Source organism: Rousettus aegyptiacus, unplaced genomic scaffold (genome assembly GCF_014176215.1).
Source record: "Rousettus aegyptiacus isolate mRouAeg1 unplaced genomic scaffold, mRouAeg1.p scaffold_m13_p_2, whole genome shotgun sequence".
Classification (NCBI taxonomy): domain Eukaryota; kingdom Metazoa; phylum Chordata; class Mammalia; order Chiroptera; family Pteropodidae; genus Rousettus; species Rousettus aegyptiacus.
In genome coordinates, this window is record NW_023416295.1 from 141875561 (window position 1) to 141896619 (window position 21059).

The 21059-nt window shown below is 34.6% G+C and overlaps 1 non-coding gene and 1 pseudogene across 1 annotated transcript; one reads left to right on the plus strand and one right to left on the minus strand.

The window, feature by feature from the left end:
- Positions 1–13224: 13224 nt before the first annotated feature.
- LOC118613898 lies at positions 13225–13344 on the minus strand (annotated as a pseudogene).
- Positions 13345–16409: 3065 nt separating this feature from the next.
- On the plus strand, positions 16410–16516 carry LOC118614436. Its single transcript, XR_004956041.1, has one exon. It is a non-coding gene; the product is annotated as a U6 spliceosomal RNA (small nuclear RNA).
- Positions 16517–21059: the final 4543 nt, after the last annotated feature.

Genomic DNA, 21059 nt, shown 5'->3' on the forward strand with positions numbered 1-21059 from the left:
TAAGACAAATCTAAATGTCTATGAGCTGAAAACCAGAATCCTCTAAGAGACTGATAGATACTGTAAAGGAGAGACTTATTACTAATTTCTTAAACAACATGGTGAGGGTAAGAAATCAAGACCTTAGAAGTTTGTATTTACTCATTTGTTTAAACAATATTTTTGAGGACTTCTATTTGACTAGCCCTGTGTAAGATACTAAAAGAGGGAAAGAGAATGGGTTGCTAGTCATGACACTGCAGACCCATAAGATTTGCTCTCCATGCTTTTGGGTAATTGCAGAAGAAATGATTCTAAAGATAAGAAAGCTGGAACTTCATCAAACAAATTATTTTGAGAATGTTCTTGACTTTTCCACATCCTTTAAGGAGCAACAGAGCAGGACCGCTATTTAAAATAAGATTTTTAATAGTTCTGTGGATTGTCATTCAGACCAAAAATCCTGCTGGCTCCCTCCATCTGTTATTTTATCTTTGGTTGCCTTATTCATCTCAACAAAAATGGTCCTTTAAAAGTCATGGCTTAAGTTGACATTGTTTGTGGAGAAAACTTCTTCCCCCTTTGGAGGAAAACCTAATTGGCATAGCACTCCTGGACTCTCTAGGCTCCCTCTCTCCTGCCCAGGATAGGTGCAATTATTTATCTGGATGGCAAATGTGGAAAGATAAAGTAAGTAAGCAGAACTTTTTCTTCTTTCATTCTCTTGATTGCAAACTGCCTGCAGGGAGCAAGAATTCTAGGTTGATAGGAATGCCTAAGTTTGACACCCAGTATTAGGAAACTCACTTATCTGCAGTTATAAACCACAGCCTCCAAATAGGCCTTTCATAGTAAAAAATAAAAGATTGCTCTCCACATGTCAACTTTCTCATTCCATTTCTCAGTTGGATCAGAACTCGGATGGGGAAAAAGGATGTTATTACTGTTCCCTCCAGCCATGAACCTAATATCTGGTGAAATGGACCATAAATTTTGAGAAAAATAAGACAGGGAAAGGAATTTACAGACAAAAACAAAATAAAAACATCAACAAAAAAATGCTTAAAGGCATTCGATGGAGCCAGGATGCATGCTTTGAGGCTTTGGCTTTAGTAAAGGGTGTATGCATCTTTGACCTTGACTGCTTTCTTTGATTCTTTTGAAAGTTCAGTTTAGAAGAACTCTGTGTTTTGGTTGTCCAGGCATTAGTACAGGGATGGGTAAACCATGGCCCAATATGGCCTGCCTCCTAGTGTTGTATAAAAAAAAAAAAAGAAAAGTTTTATTGGAACATAGTTAAGCCTATTTATTTATAGAGAGTCTATGGCTACTTTCATAATGCAGTAGCAGAGTTGAGTGTTGGTGATAGAGACCATATATCCCACAAGCCTAAAATATTTACCATCCAGCCCTTTACAGAAAAGTTTACCAATCCATGCATTAGTGGGTTGAATAGTGATAGCCTCTGCTGTGTTTCCCAACCAGTTCTGTAAATCACTAGAATATTGAGGTTGTGGACCTTCATTCTGGGTCAGGGTAGAACTGATCCCAAATTGTGTGGCTTGTCTACCTCTAATCCATTATGTGCTAATTACACTTGTGAATCTTGAAGTTATATGTTGCAGCTTTACCCACAGAAAAGAAGAGTGCTTGCTTTATTATGGAACAAATAATAGTGATGAGAGTCTCCACCATATGGTAGATATAATCTGCACTACAACAAGGACAGAGAAAAGTTGCTGAAATCCTCATTAAAACAAAGGCTAAAAAACTATTAAAGAAAGTTAATACAAGTGATATCTTTATGTTGAAAATCATACTGACACAGAAATCATATAAATACCTAGGACATTAGATAGAGATATTGTAGAAAGTTTTAGATTAACAGACTTTGATATTTTAAGAAATAATTTTTTTTTCTCCTAGAAATAGCAGAAAACATATAGCTAAGATGTAATTTAACTGAAATATATATATTTTTAATGTGGCTGGAAAAGGAGGACAGGTTGCAGTGGTTACCAGGACAGAAATGTGATTATTGATACTCAAAGAACCATGAAAGAAGAAGCATTGAACCTTAATGATAAACTTACTGAAAGAGAAGTACAAGAGAATCCAAAGGACTCCTGATTTGAGCCTCAGAAGGTAAAGCAACTATGCTTGCATTGGGGTGAGAGGCCATGTAAAATCAGAAACTTGATATGCTACAAAGAGAGGAGGCAGAGCCTTTCCAGACTAGGAAGGTCAGAGGGACGTCACCATCCAACCAAACCAACTATGTTCTGAAATTTAGATCAGCCAAAAGGTATCAGCACTAAGAAAGATAACTAGGCCAACAGCCTTATTGTGTCCAATGGAGGAGATATACCATTGCCAGGTATCCAGGTTACATGGAGCTCATCTCAGTAACACTCATCTGAGCCAGTGGTGTAGTTCAGCAATGCTGTCCAGCCCAGTCCCTTTGTATAATCTCAATTCAAAGAGCCAGGGTATTCATGAGCTCCACTACATAGGGGAAAAGTGGTCTCCATAACAGAGTGATATGAGAGTGGATGAAATAGCTCAAGGTTGTTCACATAACTGGGACATTGACTTTCCTGACTATGATACTTGAAGTCAAAAGACTTTGGTTTAAATTCCATTTGTAACATATGTATTTATGGAACAGTTTTATACCTTCTAAGATATTTCTCTCACTCAAATGGCAAAATACCTTCTCATGAAATTTTGTCAAGAATAAATGCAAAATAACTGGCATATATGAGGTATTCAATACTCAGGGAATACTATTTCCTTCTCATCTTTCTGGAAATGAAAGAAGATTTAAAAAAAAAAAACAGTGATAGACACAAACCTGAATTCAGTAGAAAATATTTCTAAAAGGTCACTGTCCTCTCCTGATCCCACAGCTTTTTATTAAAACCAAAAAAAGGACTAAGATTTACAAGTTAAGATTTTAGCAGACACTATGTCTAATACAGCTGTTCCAACTTTCCCATTAAGTTAAAATATCCATGAATTTAAACAAAAAGACAAAGTGATGACAGTACTGTAAATAAAAAATAAGGAAAGACTATAGCCCAAAGTGCAGGGAGAATTTCCACTGAATGAATCACCCTGAGGATGGAATGAAACGCATCTTCTTGAGTTCTACAACATATACTCCACCCTCTGAATCAGAACGGGACAGAAGTCCCCAGAAAAGGTAACAAAATCTTTGCCCCAGCCCAAAGAGTGAGAATGTGTAGTACTCCAGAAGACAGAAGCCTATCGGACAAATGCTTAAGAACTGTGCCTCACACAAAGTCAGTGTCATTCTCTGCTCTCTCATTTCATTCAGCCATTCCCCCAAGTCAGCAGCCTTTCAGTGTTACCTCCATTTAGAGACTAAACATTCTTCATTGCAGGAAGCTAAGTAGAGCACACAGGTATGGAAAGTTTTATAGTGAGATATTTTAGTACCCTAAGGAAAAGTATTGTAAGAAGGGCTGTTAAGAGAAAGCACACTTAAGAGAGAGAGCATAGCTGGTGCTAGGGGTGAAGTCGTTCATATATTCTACATGCAAAGAGGCATTGCAAACTGCATCTGAATCTCTATCTCAGTGTCACAGGACCAGGCAATCTGAACAAGAGAAGATCCCTGCCTGAGACCTGCAGAATCACGATGCGTGACTGCCTCCTGGGTATCACTCTGAGCAGGTGGTAAAAAACAACATCAATGTCAGGCAATGGCTGGGGAGGGAATGGATGAAGCTAACTCTGAGAGGAATGGAGAACCAACTGATTTAGAGCATCCATCCACTCTGAGAGCAAATCGTTGCTTCTTCCTAATGAAGAATTAGCAAACAAAATTAAGAAAATAGGTGAAGCCTCTAAAAAGACAGCAGTATAAGATAAAACAAACAAAAAGTTTAAAAGTAATTTACTACAAATATTTCAAAATAAATATTGGTTATTTATTGTTGTATAACAATTACCACAAACTTAATGGGTTAAACCAACACACATTTCTATGGATCAGTAGTCTAGCCATGACTTAGAAGTGCCCTCTGCTCAGTGCCTCACAACACTGCCATCGAGGTGTCAACCAGAGTGTGTTCTCATCTGAAGCTTAGCTGGGGAAAGATTCATTTCTAAGTTCACTCAGATCGTTGACAAGATTCAATTTCTTGTGGTTGTAAGACTGAGGGCTTCAGCTTCTTGCTGTCTCTTGGCCAGACGCCACTCGGCTTTTCACAGCTGCCTGCTGTTCCTGCCATGTCGGATTCTCTAGCATGGTTGCCTGCTTCCACAAAGCCAGCAAGGGAGAGATAGGCTCCTGACATACACCAAGAAACTAGATCACTAAAGAAGATGTGGTGTGTGTGTGTGTGTGTGTGTGTGTGTGTGTATGAATATTACTCTGCCATAAAAAAGAATGAGATCTTAACCATTTACGACAACATGGTAAGTGACATAAATCAGATAGAGATATACAAATACAACATGATCTCACTTAATTGTGGAATATAAAGAATAAAATAAATGAACAAACAAAGCAGAAATAAACTCATAGATACGTAGAACAGACTGATGAGTGCAAGATGGGGGGAGGTGGATTGGGGACTGGGTGAAAAAGGTGAAAGGATTAAGAAGTACACATTAGTAGTTACAAAATAGTCAGGGAGGTGTAAAGTAAAGCATAGGGAATATAGTCAATAAAATAGTAATAACTATAAATGGTATCAGGTGGATAATAGACTAGTCAGGGGGATCACACTGTAAATTACATAAATGTCTAACCACTACGCTGTACACCTGAAACTAATATAAAATAATATTGAATGTCAACTGTAATTGAAAAAGGAAACAGAGAAAAATTGACATTGACCAGTTCTGTGCATATCTCCCTCTGGAGGTACTGTTGCTTATATGCAAATTGGAGATAACAATCTCGCCCATTTCAAAGGACATTTGAGGAGTCATGTCCAGTGGGAAAAAAGCTTTTCTTTCCAGGGGTTCAGGAAAAAGCTCTGTAGGTTCAATTTTTAAATATTTTTTCAGAGTTTTTAGATTCAAAACTTTGTAATTTTCAGTTCACAGGAAAACTGAGTAGAACTGTTATAGTAGTTATCTGTTCCTCTTGGTCATTTGGGGTGAAGGCAAGAGGTGGATGTTTAAGATATAAGGAACTTTCATTTTAACTCTTTCTTTTACAAAAGCATATATTTATTTTGTAACATGAAAAACAAAGTTTAAATATTAAAACTAAAAAAAGAAAAGAGAGAGAAAAAGGAAAAAACTGGATCAGAATCCATAAAAGGCAAATGGGTTGAATAAAACCAGGTAAAAAAGCACCAGCTTTTAATTTTTTAATGGAATGTAAATAAACACCAGTTTCAGTATCAAAATTAAAATCTGCGCTAAATCAATAAATTGGAACATAAATTTGAGAACCTCCCAGAATTCAGAGCTAACAAAGAGATTAATTTATTCATGCAATCACCATGTATTTATTGAGCATCAACTATATGCCAGACAGTGTAATAGACACTGGAAATACAAAATAAATAAGACCAATTTGGTTCTAACCTCATTAGAATGCTTACAGTCTAATAAGAGAGTGGACAATTGTAAGTAAATAAATAAAACAAAAATTGCAGCTTTAAAAAAATATCATGAAGGACATAAATTAGACATTGTCATAGAAAATATTTGGGCAGAGGAAAAGCTACAACGCATAGCATGGTTAGGAAAGGCCTCTTTGAGAATGGCATTTATGATAAGGAAAAGAAAAAAATATCCATGTAAAGAATAAGAAAAGAGCATTAAAGGCACAGAAAATAGCATCTGTCAGGCACACATCCCCTTCTTCATAAATTTTGTTCTAGGAGCAATTGTAAGGCCATGTAACTAGAGCATGATATGAGAGTGAGAAAGGGATTGACATGAAATAAAGTTAAAACTGCAGACAGGAGTCAAATCTTGCAGAGCCTTCATAGACCATCATAAATTATAAATGATGCTATTATAAATGCAACAGGGAGCTTTTGAAGGACTAAAGCATATCAACATACATGTAATAGAAGTCCCAACAAGGGAGATAAGAAAGAAAAGAGCAGGAAAAATATTTCAGGAAATAATGACTGAAAATTTCCAAAAGTTAATGCAAAAACGTTAAGCATTATAAAGCATAATGAACTCAATGCAGGAAAAATGCAAAGAGAGACACTCAGATATGTCAGAGTCCGATTGTTACAAGTCAGGATAGGGGAAAGCATGAAAGAAGCAATAGAAAGAAGATTCATCTGAGAGCTGGCTAGAAAGTCTGAATCTAGAGCTAATCTCTTCAGTCATTAAAAGGTCAGTAGATCATAGAGGAAGCATGGGAAGAGAGTAGTGTAGATGGATGACCTAAATTTCAAAGAGGAGATTTTGTTTAGCTTTTTTTTTTGTTTTAGTCTTTGTTTCAGTGGAAAAGGAGATGAATTGTTTGAAAGTAATGGCAAGGAGGAAGAGCCTTTACCTTCTAGAGATGACATATCTGAGATATAAGAGAAACAAAAAGTTTACTTCAGAAGACTCATGGGAGAATTTTACCTCAGGAAACGGTCTGATTTTATTCAAGGCAACAAAAAGATGAAAATATTCAAAGGAAATGTTGAACTTATAGAGCATATTTCAATCATCAGATAAAAATGATAAAAGAGACATTGTATATGAAAGACAAACAAAGGAGATCTCATTTAAGACTGACAGATATTCCAGAGACAGGGACAGAACAATCAGAAAAAAAAAAATAGTTAAATATAGCAAGTAAGAAAAATGCCTTTTGATATACAAATACATGTCTACAGATTAAAAGTTTGCCTGAGTTTCAGGTGAAATAGTGGGTAGTGATGAAATAGGTAGAGAAAAAGGTGACTTCCACGTATGGATAGATTTTAGAAATGCTTTATTTTTTTAATTTAAAACAAAAGAAAAAATATCTTCCATATAGAAACAAAAGTATGCAGCACAACTTTTATGTGATCCAATTATAACTAAGGTAGAAGGTGCTAGAAAAATATTCTCATATTCAAAGACTTAGAATATATACCTTTTTTGAGAAAATTATTTAATTATTCATCCCAGCTGACCAGGAAATAAATCAGTCAAGAACAAAAATATCACATGGTAGTCAATATATGGTGATAACTATGTTCATAAAAAACCTAGAATTATTGAAAAACGTATTGTAAAAACAATATTATAAATAGAAAAAATGAGGTTTCGGTCATCTTTCTACTGAAATATCACTAATAAAGAAAGTTTAGAGACATTAGAGTTTATAACCATGAAGTCTAAACATTACTGAGTTCTAGCAATTCATTACAGTTAACTTCAAGAATATTAGCCTTTCTTTTCCTACTACCAAGAGCGGCAGCATAGCACAATGCGTGACACACATTCTTATTGCCATTATCACCCACTGTCATGATAAATTACCACCTTAGAAATAAGCAGATGTATTGAAAATCAAGAGTGTTTTGTTTTGTTTCCATGAGCACCTGGTGCTAGCTCTCTACTGAACTAGATTTATCACCAAAAACGTTTTGTGAATCTAACACTATCAAGAAACACTCCATGCAGAAAAAATTTTTTTATATAAAGGGAATGGAGGTAATCATGAAAAATGAATAATACATTGAGTTAATAAGTAATGGCTATATCAATGGCTATAAGAATGATAATAACTATTGTCTAAATAGTTATTGTGCAATAGACAGTGTTCTAGCACTGTTCTAGGTTCATTATCTATATTACCTCATTTCATCCATATAAAAACCTTATGAGGTTATTTCCCTATTTTATACACACAGAGACTGATAAAGTTACAAAGTCAGTAAGTGGTGAACACTAAATTCAAACACAAGGGGTCTGGTTCCAGAGACCACTGCCCCTAATCATCAGACATACTCTCCATAAATAAAACTGGATACCTTGATAATTAGAAAAAAATATAGGATTAAATATATATCTGGTAAACTCAAATGTGACCACAGACATAATTCAAAATAATAACTTCTATTTTGCATGTTATGCCAAAAGATTAAAGCAAATAAATCATTGTTTATGTAACAAAAAAATAAAGGAGACAATTAGAGCAAATGAGCTAAATGCCCTTATTAAATGATAAAAGAATAATTATGTTAAGATGTATTCTCTGTTGTTTCTGCTCTTATGTTTCATCTCTGAACCACCTCTCTAGTGAGACATCAACACCCAAATGTGGTCAGATGGCCAGAGCTTGGATGTATATTCTGAATCATAATCTCCTCTGAGGCATAGGTCATTGTTCCATTCTGGCCCAGATGGGAGCCAGAGAACTGGTGGCAGGGATAAGGATCACAGGCCTCTATACTCCAGTGAGATCCATGGAGCTCCAAAGATGTGTTCCTAGAGAGACCTGCTAGAACTTCCAGATGTCTGCAGAGTCATCTCTATCTTTAAGACTGGGAATTATAACTCTTGAGTCATAGAAATACAACGACAGAGAGCTTTCCTCTGGTGACTAAGCTAAGGACTGCTGGTTTACTAGAAGGTACATCAACAGTTCACCAGACCACAGACTGCTGTGTCTTTCTCCACATGTCTGTTTGCCACTATTTAATAGACTCCAATGTTTTGACGTGAACCTCGAGATATGTAGATAAAGATAAATAATGACATACAAAATGAAATCTAAAACTTGAAAGAATAGCAAATAGAATAGCTTAGACTAGGAAGTCTCCAACAAAATAGAATTTCTGGATGAGACAGATAATATTAACAAAAATAATGACAATAATTAACATGCACACATAGGGAGATCCTACTACAGAATAAAGTTCTTGATTTTTATATTAAAAATTTTAATAAATCAACTAAATGGAATACTCACTGAGAAATTACACATGAGATAGACCCAAGTAACTAATGAAATAAATAGTGAAACTTCCAGAAAGAATAAAAAGAATAGAAATGAAAAGGCAATAGTAAAAGAAATAGTAGAAGAAAATCACCCTTATTTTGAGCTCTTTCAATCCACACACTGATGTCTTAATCAGGATATTGTGATTAGGTACTTATTTAGTACTAGAGAGTATTTTAGAATTTCAAGAATGAGAAGGTAACTATTAGTAAAATTGAAAAGTACAATAGAATTTCTAAATTAATAATGAAAAAATAGCAGTAAATTTTTAAAAACTATAAAATAATAAAAAGAGGAAAACATAAGTGTTAGAAGAACTAAAATTAAATTAATGAAGTAATATAGTAGGAAAAAGCAAATATCTCAGTGATCTAAATTACCCTATTAAAAGACAAATATTGTCAAAATATAATTTTTTAAAAAGGCTACCATTATATTGTTTAAGAGAAAATGTTTAAATCTAGATGGTAATAGAACAACTGAAAAATACTAACATAGGTTAAACAGTTATGTGCAAATGCAAACAAAAGGAAAGTAGATCTGGCTGTTGGTTTCTTTAAAGTTTAATGCTCTAAAGAGGGCAAAGAATATGAATAATCATAAATGACAAAATTTATTTTAAAAATTTATCTGACATAAATCCAAATGCATAAAAGTTTTGAAAATTAAGAAACTTAATTTTAAAATTAATTTTGTGAGATTTTTAAATACCTGACATGGACAGATATAGCAGACATTATATAATATGAGCAAAATTGTATGCGTGTATCCAAAAAATTGAGAATAAACTTTTTTCACATCCATTGAATATTTATAAAAATCAATGTGATAATGGGCCTCAAATTTTTTTAATAAAGATTTTACAGGTCACATTCTCTGATCAAAATTGCATGACATTGAATTAAATTTTAATATTTCCTTTTCTCATATATTTATTGGAGGCTAATACACTTCATACTTCTGAAAAATAAGACTCATATCAAATTATACGACAAAACTAAAATTAGAAACTAAGCAAAGGCAATGAAAAGTGAAAATCCATGGCAAAATCTATGAAATAAAGCTAAAAATTTCCTCAAAAGAAAATGTATATCATTAAATGTCATCAGGAGAGAGTAGCAATAATGGTACTTAGTACTCTTTTTAAAATACTAGAAAAGGTCAACATATATAAAAAGAAGAAAACAGTGAGAGAAACAGTAAATTCAAAGGTGAAATTAATACAAAACAAAACAAAAATAATAGAAAGCACGCACACAAAAATCCTAAGGCACCTTCTTTGAAAAGAATGAAATAGATGAAGAGTAAAATGAAAATAAATAAATCTTTTGGAGACCAATTAAGACAAAACAACACAATAATATAATTGAAAATTGGATAAGAAAGGAATCACAAACACAAATCGAATTAGAGTAGGAGGAATTTTAAGGAAATATTATGTTTAATTCTATGGCCAGAAATTTGTAAACCTATAGAGGAAATGGATAATTTTCTAGAAAACCATAAATTACTAAAATCAAGCCCTGAAGAAGTAGAAACATAAATGGATCAATTTTCTGAAAAGATACCTGAAATAAATTATGGTTGCTATATAGATACCAATTAGTATTAGCTAACCTACTATGAGATAAACCCAGAAATGTCTGTACATAAATAAATAGAAGTTTATTTCTTGTTTATATCAAATCTGAGCAGGTGTGACTGACTCGCCCAAACAGTATTTCAGGTACATATGCCCTTCCACCATGTGGACCTGCCATTCTCTAGAGCTTCAGCTACCCTCTGACCACTATCTGCACTTGGCAGAATAGCAATGAAAGAAAGAATATGAAAGATCAGATGGACAGTGTTATTCTGTCCACATTTCCTGGAATGTAACCTAGTCTTAGGTCACATTTAAGGGAGTGGGCAAAGGGTTACTACTTTATCTACATGCCAGGGAGAGAAGGGAAAAGACTGCAGTAAACAACTAGAAAGTCTTTGCCATAATATTCTATTATCTTGAAATATATTATTAAGAAAGGTTGTTGATTTCACAACTCCTTATCATTAGATAATTAAAAATCCCCTGGTATGCCGGTGCTTCTTGCCACCAGTGGATGAGAGCTAATTGTGAGTACTCTTTCCACCTTGGAGTACAGTGACATCACATCAGCAACCACAATGGAAGTATTTGCATCAGAGACGTTAGCATTTGCTGCAAACTAGGGTGTCTACCTTCCAATACCCAAAGTTGGTTGTTTGCAAACATTGATACACTACTATATAATTTAGATACTGTTTAAATTATTTCAAGCCATAAAAAAGGTGAAAAGTACCATTCATTTTAGAAAGCCAGAAAAATTGACAATGATAGAACTCTTTTTAAAAAAGCAACTATACCAACACCCCTCATTAATATAGATACAAATCTAAATGGAATATCAAGAAATCAAAAATACTATGGGATTCTGTCCCTAAACAAGATCAATCTACATTTCCTCCCTAGGGAAGTGAGGTTCTGATTCTAAGGTCCAGCCTGCAGGACACAGGCAGAAGAAAAACTACAAACAGCATCTTGGGTGAGATAGAGATAATCTCAGGAAGCAAAACATCCGTTTCAAGGTGGTCAAGCAGATAGGCAAGAACCAATTCTGCAGCGATGCATAAAGACAAGATGGTGTAAGCAGGTCTGAGAGAGCAAATGAGGGGTTTAGCCAATGAATTTCACTGAGTGCTGGTGCAGTGAGACAGAGCTCTTTATCACATGTCCGTGACTCAGCATTTCAGTGTTGAGGAGGCTGAGTTATTTTAGAGTTTCCTTAGGCTCCTTCCTACCGGTGGAGATTCCCTCTGGTTCACTTGGGAATGTCTTTAATAACTTCAGGAATTTCAAACAGTAGGAGATGAATCTCAACGACGATTTCTCCAAAATTTTCTGTTCTCTCAAGGCTAGCGGCTAGAGGTGACAGTGGCATTACTGAGGCACAGCAGGGCACGTGGGGTTGCACTGCATCAGAAATGTGATGCAATTTCAAATTTCTCAGCTCTACTAAAACTGTTTATTAAGTCCTTGACAAAATATAAGGCAGCAAAGAGAAATACGGTTGTGTAAAGACAAAAATTATCATTATTTGCATTTGATATGATGCTATACTCTAAAATCCCAGGAATAGTAACTGAAAAATGTATTTTTTTAAAATAATAAAGTTTATGAGCAGATATAAAATCTAGAAGTAGGGAGTAAAGATTTAAAACACAAGGAAGACAGAAGAGAAATGAACTGAGAGAAACAAGACAGGGCTGTCTCAAGGGAGCCAAATTTTAGGAAGCTTTGAAAAGAAGTTATAAGGAATGTTAGAAGCTGCAGAAAATAAGAACAAAAGCTATTGGTGGTGATACCACCTATCCTGGCCTCAATTCACTGAAAGCACCTGGATGTGAAAGACCTAATGTCTTCTTAATCCTCTGCAACCTTGGGTCCTCATTCCACTGATTATTAAATGCTGAAAAACGGCAAAGAGACACATGCTTCTTTTAAAATCAGGAACTAAATATTATATTTTTACATAACATCACTAAAAATTTTTCCATATTGCAGGTCACATATTCCAGCATTGGATAAGACATCTGCCAAAGTCTACAGACTTCTGGCACTTAAGTACTGATTCTTCCAGCTGAGGAGAAATAATTTGACACCTCTGAAGCAGCATATTTGACAACTGCATACTTGTTCCATGATCCAAGCCATTCAATCACATTTCAAAACATCTCAGTCAGCAATATTCACACTACATTTTCCTCTCATCAGAGCAGTTTTCTTTCCTCAGCGATGTGTAATCCTTGCAGATACACTCTGTGGTATCACTATTAAGCTTTTCATTTGTTCTTCTGGATTCACCTTTATAGAAAAAATTACTCCTGTTACCTATCTGTTCAATTTATCTGAGAACACTTTTAACAGAGTCCAAAACTATAGAATAATGCCTTCCTAACTGTCACAAACTGACCTGAAAATCCAGAGGAGAAAAGCAACACTTATTTTGCCTGAAATATTCGTTTTGTTGTAGGATGTTTACTGTTTTGAGTTTATGAAGGAACATCTTGCTAATTTGGGTTATAAGAAACACCTCCATTTACAAATATCTTTGTTTTGAGACCCCCCTAAAACATTACTTTGGATATGACGTTTTAGAGTATTTGGTCAGTAATTTTTGAATACATATTCTCTCTCTCTCTTTTTTTTTTTATACAAGGCGACCCTTAGTTGACCTCACAGATAACAAAGATCTTGTCAATTTACAATCCCTTCTTTTTATTTATTTATTTTTTTATGCCCACAGCACCCAGGCTTCCTAGGTGGTCTCCCATTCAGAGTACTAACCAGGCCCAATCCTGCTTAGCTTCTGAGATCAGACGGGATCTGGCTTGTTCAGGGTAGCATGGCCATAGACTTAAGACATATTCTCAGTTATGTAATTTTAAGTTTCCCTTTCAAAGCAGATTCTCTGGAATGCTGTAATGTCAAATCAGTTTTGCATAATTCAAAATATGACACTACCCTCTGTCAAAATATTTATTTAATATATCCTGAGCAATAATCAAGCAGGTTACTTAATGGTTACAATCACGCACATAAAAAAAATGCAAACAATGGCCATTCTTTTGTTAAATGATGCTAAGTGTCTAATACAGTGAGTGATAGGCTCCTTTTGGGGGATCCATAATGAAAGACACATTAGTTGTTAAATGAAGTATTCTGGTCATGGTCTGAAACAACAGATATGGAAGAAAGTTCTATGTTGCAATGAAAAATCATTTCTCATAATATTTTTTTTATTTCACTTTAAGTATTCATGACATGTTTAAATATAGAAAATATTCATACAACTCAAAAATCAAAACTTTATATTATTAAAAATGCATATTCTGAGAAGTCATCCTTTTTTCTCCTCTCTCATACTGTTTCTATCCTAAAAGTAATAATTATTTTCTTTAATTTATGGTTTATAAGCCCTCATTTCTTTTTTGTAAAAATATATGACTTCAGAGAGATTTTTTCTTTTTTTTTTTTAATGGCTACATGGTACTGTTGTGTGACTGTACCACAGCATAGTTAACCAGTTTCACTTAGGTCATATTTTATTATTGGAATTGTGCCTTCTACATACATTATTTTGTATTTTTGGAGGTGTTTCCTAAGGGTCAATTTCTAAAAGTCAGATTATTAATTAAATACATATTTAATTTTGCAAAATATTGTAAAATCCAATTCCACACTAGGAAGTATTCTTGTAAAACAAGTGAAAAAAAAAAGGAAAGAAAAAGAAAACTAAGTTTCTATATATAACTAGCAGTTTACAGGAAATGTACAGAACAAAGGAACATTTTAATGACACCACAGTGATGTAAATAGGAAAATCCAAAATGCAGACAACTCTGTTAAGCAAATAACTTGGCTTCTCTGATGAATAATTTGCAAGAAAATCAAGGTGAATGTTAAGAGGAAAGCTAAAGAATACAGGAGACTAAGACATATCAACTAAATTCAATGTGCAGATCTTGTTTGGATCCTGAGTCAAATAAACTGACTGAAAATTATACAATCACACATATACACTCATACATTTATTTATAAATATAGTTATAATTAATGTATAGCATATATTATATATTTATATATTGCCTATAAACATATATATATAATACAATTATGTATTTGTATATTGCATGTTATATATAAAATACAAATGGAGAAATTTGAACTCTGACAAGATATTTGATGGTATTAAGGAATTGTTAATTTTTTCAAATGTAATAGTTTAGTTAATAATTACAGAATGTTGTGAGTTGCAGCCTTACTACATAATTACCAGAGGACTAAGCAGATATGAGCATACCTTAGTTCTCACTCTGCTTATATCCACATATTTGCAACTCTTTGCTTATGCAGTTCCTCCCTTATTAACTGCAACTTCCTACTTATCCTTAAAGATCCACCTCAAATAACACTTCTTCCCAAAGAGTTTTCCCTAATTCCATCTGTCATAATATAGCAGACACCTCTGGTACTCAGCTGAGCTATCCTTGGATCTCTTTTCCCACTTCTACACACCACTCCCCCAGCTTCTGTATGGTTTTGCTTCTAACAGTTCAGGCCCTGCAACTGATTCTGTTTGGGGTCTGCTCTTGGGCTGGCAGAGTCACTTTGCCTTGTACCTAGAGACATCTGGAAGAGCCTGGGAGTTTATTCCTGCCTCCTTTTGTCAATATGATGCAGAGCATGAAAATCACCAAGCACATAGTTTCTAGAGACTTTCTCATTGGTCTGTGAAAGAAACATTTATTGAATATCTATGTACCAAAGTTTGATGAATTTACTTATTAACTATATATCCTATAAAACTACCTCTCTTCCTTTCTGCAATCACCAGCCTAATTTAACTTTTTTTCATTTCATATCTACATGATTACAGCAAGCTCCTAACTGCTCTTTTTATCCATCCTGAAGCCCTTCTTCACACAGGAGCCAGGAGAGCTTATCATTTCCCAACTTAAAGTCTTCAACAGCATAATTATAAAAGAATAAGTTTCTATATAAAAGAAGCCTCAAAATAAAGTGGCTTAAAGAATATAAAAGTTTTATTTCTCTTTCATGTAAAAGTTTCAAAGAGAAAAGTCTGAATTGGCAGGTTGCTTAGTTCTACAGAGTTGTTCTCAGTTCCTTCCATTTTATTTCTCTTCCATCCCTTTGGGCAGGATCCAGCAAACTTTTGGATCACATGCCTCTGGTCTCTGCTGCAACTACTCAGCTCTGCCACTTTAATACAGATAACTATATATGATATGTAAATGAGTGAGTATTATTGTGTTCCAATATGACTTTATTTATAAAAACAAATTTGGCCCATGAACTCCAACTCTAGAGTTCTGTCCTTATCTGCACATTATAGAATTTTGGTCACAGACTCTAGTGTTTTCAACTCATGAGAAGAGAAAGAGCGTGGAGGAGTCTGTGCCTATTTTAATACTCAGACTAGGAAGTTGCACATAGCACTTGGCAATGGCAAGTGATACCATGGGTTTAGCAATCAATTAGCAATATCTAGCTGCAAGTAATACTGGAAGCACAGCTTCCTCCTAGATGGTCCCCTGTCTAGCTAAAACTGTATTACTGAGGAAGAAAGGGAGAAGAGATCTTACTGGTCTGTTAGCATTGTTTGCCACAGATGATTTCAGCTCTTTTAGAAAACAGTCAAAAATCATTGATGGTGAAAAAGACACTACAGTCTGATCATTGCCTCCTCTTCAGTCCTAACTTGCACGACTCTCTTCCATGTTCTCTTCATTCCAGTCACATTCTTTCATTTCTTCCAATATATCATGTCAATAAACTAAAAATTCTATAAAAGCAGGGGTCTTGTCTGTTTTGCCAAATGTTGCATCCCCAGTGCTTAGGGCAGTATCTGACTTTATAAGCCCTAAATAACTACTTGGTAAGTGGATAATTAAGAGTCAGGTACTCACTTTGGCAGCACATATACTAAAATTGGAATGATACAGAGAAGATTAACATGGTCCCTGCACAAGGATGACATGTAAATTTGTGAAGCATTCCATATTAAAAAAAAAAAAAAAGTCAGGTCTTGTGCTTGATATCTAATAAATCAAATACTATTCCTGTTGCAAATATCAATGGTACTCTTTGGTTCTACATCTTTCAAATGGTTTCTAATGTTCTATTTTTCACATTCTTATCCAATCAGTTACTAAGTCAGTCAATTCTATCTCCTAAAATACTCTTACACATGTACTTCTCTCCTTCTCTCCTTTATCACCTCTCAACAGGATAAACAAATCAATTTCCACACACATACACACTATATTGTCCCCTCTGCTAGCAAAATAATCTACTTATAAGTCAAAGTCGATCATGTTGGTTCTCTGTTCATAATATTTTGGTAGATCCCAATTGTCTTCAGTATAAAGGTTAAACTTTTTAACCAGACTTGAGTGATCCTTTTTAGTCCATTGACTCTCATCCTCTCCAGACATACTTAATTGTTTCTATTAACTCAGTAATCCCATGATCTCTTACTTCTGGGCTTTTAAATGTGCTGTTTCTTCTTGTAACACTTTCTTCATTACTACCCCAACCCCTAACTCCTTCTTTTCCTTCTAACTCCTACTTATGCTTCAGGTCTCAGCTGAGAGTCTCTCTAAGCAATCTTACCTGATTCTGAAGTACAGAATATAACTTCCAGAATGGAAAAAAATATATATGAAAATATTTTTGAAAATCTAATGCCCAAGGTAATAGCATTGAAAGATGAGCCCTTTGGGAAATAATAAAGTCATGAGGGCTTAGTGCCCTTGTATAAGAGACTCTAAAGAATATCCTCACCCCCTTCCACATGTGAGGCTACAAAAAAAGATGACCATAAAGTGGACTCTCACTAGACACCAAACCTGCTGGCACTGTGATCATGAGTTTTCCAGCCTCCAGAATGCTGAGAAATAAATATTTGTTGTTTATAAGCTACCCAGTTTATGGTATTTTTGTTATAGCAGCCTTAATGTGCTAAGACAGTATTCAAATGAACATCTCTCCAAAGAAGGTACACGAATGGCCAACAATCACATGAAAAATTGCTGAACATTATTAGTCATTGGGGAAATGCTAATTAAAACCATAATAAAATACCACTTCATACCCACTAAAATGGCTATAATGAAAAATAACAAGTGTTGGCAAAGTTATGGAGAAATTGGAATGCTTATACATTGCTAGCAGAAATGTAAAATGGTTCGGCCACTATGGGAAACAGTTTGGCTGTTCCTCAAAAAGTTAAAGACAGAATTGCCATATGAGCCAGAAGCTCTACTTCTAGGTGTATACCCTAAAGAGTTGAAAACAGGTATTTAGAGGAATGCATGTACACACATGTTCATAAAATTACTATTCACAGTAGCCAAATGAGGAAAATAGCCTAAATGTCCATCACTTGATAAATGTCTAAACGACTTGTGGTATATTATTTGGCGATAAAAAAAAGAAGTGATACGCAATGCAAGATGAATGAACTTCAAAAACATTATGCTAAGTGAGAGAAGCCAGACACAAAAGGTGACCAGTTAAATGATTCTATTTATGTAAACCCACAGGGACAGAAAGCAGAATGGTGGTTGCCAGAAGCTAGTGGGAGGAAGGAATGGGAAGTAATTGCCTAATAAAATGCAGGGATTCCTTCTGGAGTGATGAAAATGTTTTGGAGCCAAAAAAAAAAAGGTAGGTGTTACACAACACAACATTGTGAATGTACTAAATGCCACTGAATTGCTCACTTTAAAATGATTAATTTTATGTGAATTTTACTTAAAAAAAAAGTAAAGAGGTAGCATCTTTTAGGGTTCTTCAGTCTGTCATGTGAGAAAGCTATTGCCAACTGTTTTGACATATTCTCATGTTTTGCCTTTATTTTTCCCTATAATAAGGAAATTTCTGTGCTTTGACTTTATGGTTAAGTATAATTCAAATGCAAGAAAATCATAATTATCGAAAAGCTGAAGAATTTGGTGAGAAAATTTTGTGTAGAAAAATTAAATTTTAAAAGCTTCAACTATTCAATAAAATATGGGTGTGATAGAATGTCATCTGACACTATGGCATCTTCAAAAGACTGACTCCTCAAGCTCCTTCATAATAGTCACCATGTACCAGCAAGTGTTTTCTTTTTACTTTGGCAAGGAGAATAAATCTTCATAACATTATACTTTATATACAAACTTAACTCGTTCACTTTCAAAGTTATATAAACTTGTTTTTATAACATGTTTACTTATATAAACTTATTTAAATCTTTCAAATGATATGTTTTCCTATTTGTGAAAATTGTTCATTTTGGGTTAAGATGGAACAAATAATTTTTTTATTAAAAATAGATGGAAATCGTTTCTTCATTTAAGTTTTGGACTTAATGGCAGGGTTTTCGGGAATGAATTAGTCATGAAGTAAGGGCTAGATGTACAAGTTTATCTCTCCCACTAGACTTCTTGCCTGACTCAGAGTTGGCACCCAATAAGAATTTTAAAATAAAATTTAAAAGTAGTTAAAATTCGTAAGACCTACGTAACTTAAACGAAGACTGTAAGATTAAAGGCAAAAGAAACTGTATCATAAACACTGTAATTTAGTTGGTAAAGTTGTTTCCTGTGGGAGTATAAGCTATACATGTATAAATAGATGGTGCATAATGGGTGACAGTTTTCAAGAACAGTGCAACCAACATTGGCTCACTTTTTATGTCTGCAGGAGAGAGCGTTATGCAAGACCGACAGGAAATAAATGGTACACTCACACAAGATTGTTGAGTAGAATCTAATAGGGAGACTTGCTACAGGGGTGAGGTTAGGTCTAAGTAAAAGAATATGAGGAGAAACACTGAGAAGCTAGCAATAGCGAGAGGCCTGTTGCCTAGAAAGGACAAAGGAATTCCACATAGAGTGGTGGCTACAGCCGAGGCTATAGAAGAGGACTACTGACAGAAGCGATGCCTTCACTAGAGGAATGCGGTCAACCCCTAGCCTGGAAGAGAGCTGATGGAAAGGAAAATACTCCAGACTCCTCCTACCCTCTGACCTCCTGCCAATGGTTTTCATTGGCCAATAGCAAGTGCGAGTCAAAGAGCAAGAAAGAATTCCAGCTGAGGAATTCCAGCTCAGTCAATCTCCTGGGCACAGAGGAAAGGGGAAAAGAATGGAGTGTAGATCTTATGGAGTAAGTGGAGAAAATCAAGCACACCGAGTGACTAAATACAGAAAAATTAGCTGAATATGCAAAAGACCAATTTCATGTATTTCATGATTTTTTTTTTTTATTACCTAACCCTATTTATCTCTGCATTCAGATGAATGAATGCTTTGGACAGAAGTGTTTTTGTGTTGAGTTGTCATAACTTAGAGGATAACATGCCTAAGTAGTTAACTTATGATTGTGTGATATAGATAATTAAAGGAACCTTCAATTCGCCTCAAGTTTCCACTGACAGATTCTGAGTAACATTATTCATTTTAATCGCATGAGGTTTTAATAAAAAACAAATACTTCTCATGACCTTGACAAACAAAACTCAATTCGAGCCTTTATAAAAAGCTTCAAAATCTATTTGAACTTTTTATTTGCCCTAAAGGTCTGGCTAAACCTCCATTTCTTACCCTTTCCCTCTTTTTTTGTCCAGAGTTAGGGTGGGATAGAGGGAATTAAACTCTTTAAATTGATATCTTTTGATAAAGACCAAAGACCTTGATCAGGTTCCTAATATGCCCATATTGTTCCACATGTCTAAGCTTGGTCTCAAAAGAGTTGAAGTTTGCTCAGCATTTAGACTGAATCACCACTTGTTTTTAACCAAAGTTGTTTTTGTTTCAGTCAATTGCCCTTTAAGCTCTAAACTCTAAGGAGAGTTTGAATTTCAAAAGTAACAATTGCTCTGTCCATAATACGCAAGACTTCTGGTTTTCCTCTTCCATTTTGGCCAGCCTTTCTTTTCTCTCCTCACCCTTCAAGGGAAAAATAAGAGCTGAAAACATACCTCTTACTTTTATAAGGTAATACCCATCTCTTGTCACTTGAAATATAGAGTTGCCTAATAAACACTTACTTTTCCATATTTGTATTTATCTCCTTGGTTCATATTTTCTAACCAACCAAATAGATGAGGGCAATGGTCATTGCACATTCAAGCAGATGGGTTTATCATTAAACTCTTAAGAAATTCTTTCTCCTAACAACAGAATTTTGCTGCTGCATGTTCTCATAATTCAAAGAAATTTAAGGCATTTGGTTTTTAAATGTTCACTGACTTTCCATCTTTATTGAATTTGACTAATCAAGAAATAGGTATCAAACTAGTCTATTTGTATGAACCACATGAGAGTAACTATCAGCCTATATCAGACTGTTCAGAGATTTGAAGGAGAAAAATGTGAATCAACAAGTTTATTTAAACTTTTGTGGAAAATGTAAATTATTTGAGAATATTTATGAGGCGATACGGTAAGTATGAGGTAGACTGAACTCCATTCAAGTGATCTCAACTCCAGATCTCCATTATGCCACTAAATTAGCTGTGGAACCAGAGTTGATCTACTTAACTTCTTTATTTTCTCA